This window comes from Hyperolius riggenbachi, chromosome 11 (assembly GCF_040937935.1).
Source record: "Hyperolius riggenbachi isolate aHypRig1 chromosome 11, aHypRig1.pri, whole genome shotgun sequence".
In the NCBI taxonomy this organism is placed as follows: Eukaryota; Metazoa; Chordata; class Amphibia; order Anura; family Hyperoliidae; genus Hyperolius; species Hyperolius riggenbachi.
In genome coordinates this window covers 107088962-107100502 of record NC_090656.1, presented here as the reverse complement: position 1 = coordinate 107100502, position 11541 = coordinate 107088962, and the positions used below count along the sequence as shown (strand labels likewise).

Sequence of the window (11541 nt, the reverse complement as noted above, 5' to 3'; positions counted from 1 at the left end):
ACTTACTAATGTATAGCCAGTACCTTCACATTTCTAGGCCTCCAGCCATTTGTTGAGTACATGGGTTTGTCTAGCATTCCTATTATTGGATTTTTATGAGAGTTTTCTAGGGTATGTATTCTCTGCGAAGTCTGGTGAGTGGAAAGATCTTTGTTCAAGAGTGCACTATTGGACATCTTTGTGTAAGTTCCAGAGCTGCCTGATTCTGTGTATTTCAATGCAAACGTAATTGACCCATGCACAGATTACAGTAGCTGAAGGCAATGCTAAATATCCCCATGCATCAACGGTGAAGCTGCTTGGCAATAAGATGAGGTGGCCGAGTGGTTAAGGCGATGGACTGCTAATCCTTTGTGCTCTGCACGCATGGGTTCAAATCCCATCCTCGTCGAGCTTTGTATCCCAAAGCCAATGTTTTCTTCTCTGGCTCACCTTGGAAAGAAGCCCATGCCATGCAAAATAGAAAAAGACACCCACTCTAGAAAGCTAGGCAAGTTTGGGCAGTTGAGCCGGTCAGTCTCTTTCAGCAAGCTCTCTGACGTATGCAGATGGCAGCAGAAAGTGCATTTCAATCGCAACTCTCAAGCTCTTTTATTTTTCCCATGCAAGTGCAAATAAATAGCCATTCTCCGGGGAATATTGCCTTCTAGAAGTAGTGGAACTGGAGCTGTCACTGTAGCTAGTCAAAAAAAAAAAAGACGGCAGCAAAGAAACCTGCCAACTTCTTCTCAGTTCCACCTGTTTTTATAAGAGAAACCATTGCAAGGCACTGCCGAGAGTTGAACTCAGGATCTCCTGTTTACAAGACAGGCGCTTTAACCAACTAAGCCACAGTGCCCCAAACCTCCAGCTTTTTCTTCCCAAGTCCATAGCAGCAGTTGCATATCATCCTTGTCAGCTCACCACTTGGATGATCTGTTCAGTACCAGTATCAGCTAGTAAGCTGCTCGTCATCACACTGAATGTACACATAGAGAAATCATATCATGATCAAAGGTTCTTCCTTCTATGTTTTTTTTTTAAAGAAATATGCAGAAAACCTTGTGCTAAATGTTAAGATGTGCTTCTTCTTTTGCACCACTCCTTGCAAGATGAAAGTGGCGGGCTGGCGGTAAAGCCTTTGCTGCTTTAAGAAATAGATATTTTTGCTTAAAAGGAACCCGAGGTGTGAGACCTATGGAAGCTGCCTTATGTATTTCCTTTTAAACAATACCAGTTGCCTGGCAGTCTTGCTGATCTTTCTGGTCAGTGGGGTCTAAATCACATACCTGAAACAAGCATGCAGCTAATCTTAATTGTAGTATACAGAGGCGCCAATAGAGTAAAATTAGTACCAATAAAAACAATAAAAGATGTGGGTGGTAAGGGTGGACCTACCCGCCCAACAACAAACACAAGCACTGCTTCGTGTATAATATACAAAAGTAAATTTAATAAGAACTACTAATAAAAAAGCACGCAGTTTGCAACGCGTTTCACGGGTCACAAGCCCGCTTCCTCAGGCAAAAAAGCTTATACAGGCAGGAGCAACTGAAATAAATAAACAACAAAAGACCCATATGTAAAAAGCAAAAAAATCAAAAACAACATCAATCAGTCATTGAGCTAAAATATGCATAGTTACAATTAGAATATACTGTAACACAATCTTTGACCATATCTGTAGGTTCCATGTACCCGCAATATTGTCTTGGCATATAATAACATGCATATAGAGAACAAGGAATAGTGCATACATAAGTAACAGTAGTCCCTTAGTTAGTGTACATAAAAATCAGTCACAGATATTCAATTTTGATAGCCTCTTAGTGCAATGTAATCTTGCACTTACTTGGTTATAAACACAATGCCTATGTATACCATAGAATGGACTAGCCCATACATATATATGCAGAGTACCAATTTTATAATTTGAGCCTTTAAATAAACATATCTAGTCTCAAACCTGGAACACTTTAGGTAATCGTATTGCAATACAGTGCAGGAAAAGAAGGGGAGGGGTGGAGGGCAAATGGATTATGAACGGGTTACGGAGGGAGGGAGGAGGAGGAGGAGGGGGGAGAAATAGAGAGAGGACAGCGGGCTGGGGGAGTGAGCGAAACTTACCAGTGTCCTTGTGCAGACGAGTGTGGCGCCTTTGCTGCAGGTTGGCGCCACACTCGTATCTAAATGTCTTCCGTATAGTGACGTCTAGGTGAGGGGGCGTGGCCCGTCACGTCTACGGAGGGAGCATACCTTCCTGGGTCCATGATGACGAGCCGCGCAATCCGCTCTTTGGATCACATACAGAGCGGAAGTGCGTGGGCTAAGGGCACGATGGCTGAGCCGCCATCTTTCTAGTGGGCATACTTCAATTATATAGTATTCCATGCAGAAATCCGTAATTATGTATGCTAAAAGCATTTTCAGCCTCAAGAGCTGTATATATTATATTTTATTGGACATAAGACATGTGGGGAGGGTACCCTATAGGGAGGGTGTTAGATGCACGCCTCCCCAGTGGGTACCATGCACAATCTGTGCTTTGTCGTATGGACATACTTACAAATATATAAATATAAAAATAAATAGATAGGATAAATAACATCAGTGAATTGAAGCCCTTGATGAGTTAAATAGCAGTACCATATCATCTTTGTCACATATCTAAAAAGGAGAGGGGGGGAAGAAATAGATAGCATTCCCTATGATAACATATAGTATATAAATAATGAATAAATACATACATACATAAAAAAATAAAAATAAAATACAGAGATATACATACTATATATACACAGATTGCATGAATATATGTGCACGCAAGGGAACGTATGTGCACTGTTATGGTAAAAAAAAACGCTCTCTTGATAGGGCCCGTTTCCACTAGGAGCGATGTGATGCGTCTACATAGCCACATCGCACCGCAGGTGTGCTGAAACACATGCACGGCAATGGAAAAGTTTCCACTGCATGTTGTGCGGAGCGGTGTGGAGCGATTTGAGAATCTGCAGCATGCTGCAGATTCACGCACGGCCGCATCCGCGTCCCATCTCCTCCATTGACTTCCGCATCGGGAGATGCGGAAGTGATGCGGCCGGCGGCGGAAGTGATGCGATGCGGCTAGGTAGCCGCATTCGCATGATTTAGTAGTGGAAACCGACCCTTAGTATACACCTCAGTGGGAGTGTCTGAAGACTCTGGGAGGAGGGCAGCTGATGAATACACAATGAGCAAGAGTAGGGAGGGGGGAAACAAGAGTCAGGGAGGATATGATGTCAGTGTTAGCTTAGCAAGATGGCCACTGCCTAGATTAGGATTTTCTGCTTTTCCTTTATAAAACTCACAGGAATCATTACGTGGATAGCACAATACATCTGTTATGTAAGTAGAACTAGTATTTATCTACTTATATATGTGTTTTTTATTTCTAGGTTAGCATGGGTGTCGTTTGTTCTTTAAAAGAAGGTGGAACCGCTGGGCTCAGTGGTCTGGAAAAATAGCTGCAGCAGTAAACTTGCAGAACGGATCTATAGGTTAACATTACATCCATTCGCATCCTTTCCCTTCCGATTTGGGTATGGACCATTTTTTAGCGCTAATGTGAACCGGGACTAAAGGAGTAAAGAGGCGCCCAGTTGTATATAACCAGTTCGGCCTATATGGACGAGCTTCCTCGTCCAGATAGGCACTGCTGCTTCTGCCGCATGGTGCGCGCGCTCCCGCGTGCGCACCCGCCGCCCGCCGCTAGCCCCCCGATCAGTGAATGGGAATATAATTCCCATTCACCGATCTAATTTATCCGCAGAAAAATCGACGCTTTCTAGTGAGAGAGAGCGGTATTTCTGCCCCCCAGGAAACTTCTCCGTGAACTTTAGTTCCTGGATGCGAGATTGTTCGCATCCAGGACTTTCTTTTACTGTGGCCATCTTGTGGCCAAATAGTAAACTGCACCCACATACACTTTTAATAAAACAATTCTATTATTTTACATTTAAAATTAGGAGTTTCCCTCCCACACCAAAAATGACCCACATACATATTTTATTTAAAAAAAAATAAAAAAAAATACAATAAAAAACAAACAAAAACAACATAAATAGTTACCCAAGGGTCTGAACTTTTTAAATATGCATGTCAAGAGAGTATGTTATTATAATATTTAAAATTATAAGCTTATAAATAGTGATGGACACAAATTGAAAAAATGCACCTTTATTTCTAAATGAAATATCGGCACCACAAATTGTGATAGGGACATCGTTTAAACGGTGTAATAACCGGGACAGATGGGCAAATAAAATACATGAGTTTTAATTACGGTAGCTTATATTTATTTCAAACTATAATGGCCAAAAACTGAGAAATAATGCATTTTTTTAAATTTCCTGTTAAAATGGATTTAGAAAAAAATAATTCTTAGCAAAATGTAGCACCCAAAGAAAGCCTAATTAGTGGCGGAAAAAACAAGATATATATCAATTCATTGTGATAAGTAGCAATAAAGTTATAGGCAAATGAATGGGAGGTGAACGTTGCTCGGATGCATGAGATTTTCGGCACTGCGGTGCTGAACCGGATAAAACAAAGTTAAAAATGCAAAAACCGTAAAAGGTGAGGTGGCTTACCTCAACAATGACAGTCTCATGACAAAAAGGTTTATTAAGCATAGGCTGCATTTATGCTCAATAGGCTGCTAGTCCACATCCAAATTCACATACGGGATAATGGCCGTGAATCTGCAACAGTGGAATCGTAGCCTTACTGATGTGAATTGTTCTGCATACTATCTAACGTGCTATGTAACACATCTGTGCTCTAAAAATACAGAAAATAACTAGGATTCTAGTGATATATGTTTTCAGGCTAATCAGTGAGGAGCATTTCTCCTTGTTTTCCTCCACATCCATGCATAAACACCTGCATTTGGCGCTCTAGACACATTTACACAAGTCTCCCGTACAGTGTTCCTGAGAAGAGAATCTTCGTAGCGTTCCTCTGATGGGAAGTTTTATCAGGCTCCTGCCAAAATATTCAAATACAGATGCCAGTGCCAGTGGTTTCACAATGCTCTTCTGCCACTTGTAGGTTTGAATGAAATTCATGCTAGCAGTAGCAAGACCTAGCCTGTGTAGTTTAGCACCAGGAAACAATGTTGACACCTCCCTCTGGTAGGAAGGCCCTGGGCGGGGAGCTCTGACTTTCCATTCTGTGAGGGCTGCAAGGGAGAGAGGCTGGGAATCTGCACAGCTCTGGCTGCAGCTTGTCAAGAGAAGAGACCAGAGACAGGTAACAGATGCTTTGCTTTCTTTTCCAGCAACTTCCAGCCGTGGACTCTTCTCCATGCACAGTCATGTCAGACTCCTTACAGATCAATGGCTGCCAATACAAAGAACCAGGCACTTACATGCCACTGATAACTTTACACTAGTGTCTCACGGACACTACAGGCATGGTGATGTCGTAGTCATCTGTGATGTGGTTGTGTTACCCTTGCACTGCCATGGACAGAAAGCAACGTGAAGAGCATTGTAGTGTATCTGAAATGTTTCAATGACGCAGATTATATTGATTTACAGCAAGATAATGCTGCCCAGTAACGATTACAATCTCTTTTGTGCAATCTTACCAAATCTATGTAGTAGAAGGGTGAACTGAGTGAATACTTTTTGAATGGGTACTTTAAGTCATTGAGATTGTATCTTTAGTGGGCATCTTTAGACCGGGTTGCTATAGACAACTGCTGATTGCTGACTGACTCCTGGAGCAAAAGTGAAGCTGTTGCCAATAGCAATACAGTAATAAGGTTTCAGCAGTTAAATGGAACAAGGATTCGGACTGGTTTCTCTAGGCAACTGAGCCACTTGTGCTCCAGTTGATAAATGAACCCTAATTGAATTCATTGTGCAAAAATACATTGAATGAATTGTGCAAAATACTCAGTTCAAGACCTGCAATTATATCCTACTTTTCTCTTTTATGTATATGGCATTTAGAGATGGTTGTATCCTATTTTAGGATTGTATATGTTGCAAACTGTAAACATTTATCACTGTTCAGCCTAAATATAATTGCAATTGTTAGGTCAGTGCAGTTAGCAAAGAAAGTGGATTTAAAATGATACATTATGCTTTCAACAGTGCAATGCATATGTATGATTATGTGTATATAAAAAAATTGTACCGGCTGGTAATTATTGTTCCTGCATTTGATTGCAAGCTTTTAGGCCCCATTCAGACTTGGAATCGCAAAACGCGGTAGCAATAGTAGCGATTTTGGATTGAGATGTTCAGAGATTTTGCTGCAATTGCGTTTTGCGATTCTCATTCCAGGCAATTGCCTGGAGAATGCTGCATGTAGTGCGTTTGCGATCGGCGGAAATCGCAATCGCCGACGATCAGCAAATCGTAGGAAAGCAGTCGAGTGTGAATGGGGGCCTTAAGCAAGTTTTGCCTTTGGAATATGTCTCAGTGACCTATTTTTACAAACCCACATAAACCTGTATTATAAAAAATAAAATGAAGTGATGGATTTATATTTACTGAACCATCAGCATAGCCGATTGCATAGGGCTGTAATTGTACATGGAATCTGGAGCTGCTGACTATCCACAGTGTCAAGAGAACCTTCCTTTTCTTCATTGATTAATGTTACTCAGTTCTGTTCCTTGCAGAGGACTGGAGAGCTCAGCCTATCAGGGCTGCATGCTATGCAGAGCTGTGACCTTTTACCTAGTTTTGCGAAGCAGCCGTCATGTGGTTTCATAGCAGGTTTGGGGAGGGGGGTTGGGGAAGGCTGACGTCACTGGCGGGGCGTGGACTAACATAGGAATAGCTCAGTGTGTCGGAGTGCCCTTGACGGAAAAGGGGATTTGTAAATGATGTGGGGACGGTGGCCTGGCAGTGAGGACGGACACAGCACAGAAAGGAAATGCAGCAGATGCGCAAGCTGTGGCCTGTGCTCCTGTATAGCTTTTCTAGAAACTTCCCCATATAGGAGTGTGTGGCGTATATATGGAACAGCTGCTAGTACTGCCTGTTAGCATTGCTATTTCCACGTCCTATACCTATAGTGTCCTGTCCAAGCATCTGATTACCCACATTTTATGCTGGATTCATCAGCCAGGAAGATGTGCTAATAACTGAAGCTTGCTATACATGGCAGATTTTCTCCCAGAGAGCCCGATACATAGAGCCCTCTCTTACTAGAGGGAGATCTATCATTGCACACACCCAAGATCCATTTTTAATAGGAACTCTGTTACAGATTAATTACCCCCACTCCCTCAGTTGTCCCCACTTCTAATGCTGATCTAACTGGGGCCCTATGCGGAGTATTAGCGCAGCAACGCAGTTCCAGGTGGCACGCTCCTTCCTCTGTGCTGCCATCATCTCCCTATGCCTATACTTTCCCCCTGACCTGGAATCAGTGGCGTAGCTAAGGAGCTGTGGGCCCCGATGCAAATTTTACATTGGGGCCCCCCCCAAGCACTCTATACATAACAATTGATATGGAGCACCAAAACCTGCCAATGGCAACTACAGTGTCAGAGGTGCAAGTAGGGGATTGGAAACAGTTGGTTAATGATTACTACTATTTAAAGCATCTATAGAAGTAATTATTACCAACACAGGGCCAATAGTGAGTTAATATTGTGCTTGAGGGGTGTGCCCCTCTGACCCAAGGGTCCCGATGCGGTGGCTACCTCTGCAACCCCAAATGCTACACCATTGCCTGGAATGGTTCATACACTGCTGCTGCCAGGCACTACAGGCACCAGGATATGACGGCAGTACAGAGGAAGGAGTGCACCAGCAAAAGAGGTGAGTATCTGAGAGGTCAACGCTAGTCGACTTTAGGGGTGCCAGCAGGAAACCTTCTAAGGAACAGTTCTCCAATCACAGCACTCTCTTGCAGCACAAAGCGTTGTGATTGGACAAATAGTGTTGGCGTAGTTTTCTACAACCTATTGGAAACCTAGCTGCTGAAGAGGGTGCCGTCCACACAATCACACTAGCTGAATTTCTCTATGAGGTTTCCTGGTGGGTCCCCTAAAGTAGACTAGCACTGATACTGATACGTGCTAATACGTTGCATAGGGACCCCGGGGAGAGCAGCATTTGTGGGGGAGACACATCACTGGCTGTAGGCACCCTGCCTAGATACTGCTGTATCCTCGGCATGCCCTCTATCGACCACCCAAAAAATTGTCCTGTGCAATTTGTGTAATGCTGATCGATTTCTGCAAGAAATCACAAAAGCAATCAGGCATCATGTTGAGGCAACAATCACTGTGATCGAATATGCCAAGAAATTTCTGTATTGGCCTCTTCCCAACTTGTGTGTTGCTGGTCGCATTTTCAGCAATACTCAGTGTGTGCGAAACACAAAGACATGAAAAGCGTGTAGACAACACTGTCTGATTCCAACATGCGTTGTGATTCAGCGTGGTTATGCAGTGCATGATTGCATGCACTTCTGCGCAAACGCAGTGCAATCCCATTCATTATAAATGAATGGGTTCGGTACTGCATCAGAGAGCAATGCACTTTTCTTGCATTGCTATAGCTACCTTAGTTGCAGGAAGCACATAAGTGGGGAAGGGGCCAAAGACTTATCAGTCAGAGCACTGCATGGCTATGGTTTTATCACCCCCCCCCCCCCCCCCCAAGTTGTCATCGTTAATATGTTATCCATATACATGACCTGTTATGGCAAGCGATCAGTCACTGGTTAAATATCGAACAGGTCATAGTGAATGATTCTACCATGCTGCGTGCTGAATCTTGATTGGGTCTCGCTAGACATATAACCGTGAGCTGATTCAACTTGTAGAGATTTGTACAAACGTATGAGGACCATCGGCCACTTGGATCAGAACTTAAAGGGAGTCTGAAGCAAAACAGATACTCGCCTAAGGAGAGGGAAGGCTCGGGGTCCTATAGAGCCTTCCTGGTCTCCTCATGTTGTCTGTGTTTCCCCGCAGACTCCTCCGTTAGCAGTCCACAACCGATCGGTCGTAGACTGCTCTCTTCCACCTCCGCTGGGTTTCGGCAGTCTTCGGTAGCACTCAGGCTCCCGAAGACAGGCTGCTCCGTAATGTACGCACGCGAGCGCTCTCTCTCACGCACTTGCACGTGAGCAGTACAGAGCCGCCGGTCTTCGGGAGCCCGAGTGCTTCTGAAGACTGCTGAAGTCTCCTGCGGCAGGAGATTCAAACGGAGGGAACAAGCACACTGTGACTTGAATGGGAAGGCTCTTTGACCCAGAGCCTTCCCTCTCCTTAGGCAAGTATCTGTTTTTTTTTTTCTTGTTTTAAATTAGGCTTTAGACTTGCTTTAATCCCCCGGGCAACATTTTGGGGCTGTCCAGGCACGCTATTAGCCTCAAGGCTAGTGATGAGTCAGTTGCTATGGTGGGACTGCGTATGGTGGAGCTGGTTTCACATGTTGCTAAATATCCACCATGCCAGATGCCTTCTGGAGATTTCTGTAAACACGCTAGATTCTATCCAGAGATGGTCCTTAATTGGTGCCTCAGCAGAGTTTAATCCAGAGCGTGTACTTAGCTTAGAATTGTGTTGCTCAATGTAGTACAATACCATGGTTTGTCAATCCCCTTCCTGTTCATTGGAGGTTTTCTAACATGCGTGCTCACAAGTTCAAGCAACTGTCCAAAATCAATAAAAATGTGAACAATCTGCCATGTAATGGTGTGTACGCATGCACCTTGATTCATGCCCAAAGGTAGTGGAATTTGGTCCCTCACATGGTGGGTCAGAGCCATGTTATGTTATAGAGGAGGGACGATGGAACAGCACATGACAGAGTTGGATTCCCAGCATAGCCTTGACCAAGAACACTAGCATGTAGCCTTTAGAAACAATAGGTATTGGCAAAATTTAATGAAATGGGCCAAGCAAACCGATACATGTTTGGCCATCCTTATTTCCGCAGTGTCAAGACAAGCCTCCTTTTACCACCACCTACTTTGGGCATAAGCATCCATTCAGATATTTTTTTCCCTTTTCTACACAAGCATTATCAATCAATGGGTTTGATTCACAAAGCCGTGCTAATGCATAGCATGACCGAGCTATGCGTTTAGCACGCAATGTGACGCCCGCAAAGGTTTGCGTGCGTAAAGATTTGCGTGCGCTAACGCTGCAAAGTGTACGCATTACCGCGTGACAACCGTTGTTAGCATGCGCGCGTAAATTTTTACGCGTGCAAACCTTTGTGTGCGTCACATTGCGTGCTAAATGCATGGTACGGTCGTGCTATGCATTAGCACGGCTTTGTGAATCAAGCCCCATTATATTGCCAGAACTTGTACTTTCCCATGACTATGGTTCTATTACCCCTTCATGTTGTCATCTTTATTGCCCTTACTGTGTCTGATTACCATTTCCGAGTACTTGACATTTGATTAAGAAAACATTTTTATGTAATGAGGGACAGCATTATCAATGATCAATGAATGGTAAAAAAAAATTCTGGCATTGGTTTAACACTTAACAGAACTGAGAGATAAGAGTCCCTGTAATGCACACGTCACAACTATAAATATATTATATTGCTATAAATGACTTGAAATGCCAGTCGCAATGAGAACCTTATCAGGAAAGGCCATTCTTTTTATCCATTTTAAAGGACACATGAAGTGAGAGGGATATGGAGGCGGCCATATTGATTTCCTTTTAACCTCCTTAGCGGTAAACCCGTGCTGGACACGGGGTAAGCCGCTCAGGAGGATTTCTCAGGCCCCGCATAATTTTTTTTTTTATATACACGCAGCTAGCACTTTGCTAGCTGCGTGTTACTTACGATCGCCCCCGCGCCGATTTGCCGCTACCCGCCGCATCAGAGGGTGCCCCCCCCCCCCCCGAGACCCATGCGCTGCCTGGCCAATCAGTGCCAGGCAGCGCTGAGGGGTGGATCGGGACTCCCTCTGACGTCCCGACGTCATCGCGTGTGTCGCCATGGCGACGGGGGAAGCCCTCCATGGTTGGGCATACGTGCCGGCGGCGATCGGCGCGTACTGGGGGATGCCGCAGGGAGGAGGGAAGCATGTAGCTAGCGCTAGGTTAGCTACATGCTTAAAAAGTGAAAAAAAACCTCCCGCGGCCGCGCAGCCGCATTTATCATACCGCCAGGGAGGTTAAGCTATATCAGTTGACTGGCTGTCCTACTGATCTCTGGCTCTAATGCTTTTAGCCATAGACCCTGCACAAGCATGCAGCAGATCAGGTGTTTTTGACATTGTCAGATCTGACAAGATCAGCTGCATGCTTGTTTCTGGTGTGATTCAGACACTACTGTAGCCAAATACAGTAGATAAGTAGTGCTGAGAGGCAACTTGTATTGTTTAAAAGGAAATAAATATGGCAGCCTCCATATATTTCTTGCTTCAACGTGCCCACTAATTAGATCGCCTACCTTAAGAGTGGACTCTCCACTCGGTAGGATGAATGTAAAATTTTTTTTAATGATAAGCACTCAGGACTGAGTGCTTATCATTAAAAACATTTTTACATTCATCCTACCGAGTGGAGAGTCCATT

General features: G+C 44.1%; 1 protein-coding gene and 1 non-coding gene across 3 annotated transcripts in view; both read left to right on the top strand.

Annotated features, from left to right (window-relative positions):
- Positions 1 to 309: 309 nt before the first annotated feature.
- On the top strand, positions 310 to 391 carry TRNAS-GCU (transfer RNA serine (anticodon GCU)). The gene has a single exon. It is a non-coding gene; the product is annotated as a tRNA-Ser (tRNA).
- A 4799-nt stretch (positions 392 to 5190) lies between these two features.
- Positions 5191 to 11541, top strand: part of CPT1A (carnitine palmitoyltransferase 1A) — a 101789-nt gene continuing 95438 nt past the window's right edge. For both annotated transcript variants that reach the window (XM_068260367.1, XM_068260366.1), the window contains exon 1: positions 5191 to 5268. The gene's annotated coding sequence lies outside the window, so the exon portion shown is untranslated. The remainder of the gene's footprint in view (positions 5269 to 11541) is intronic.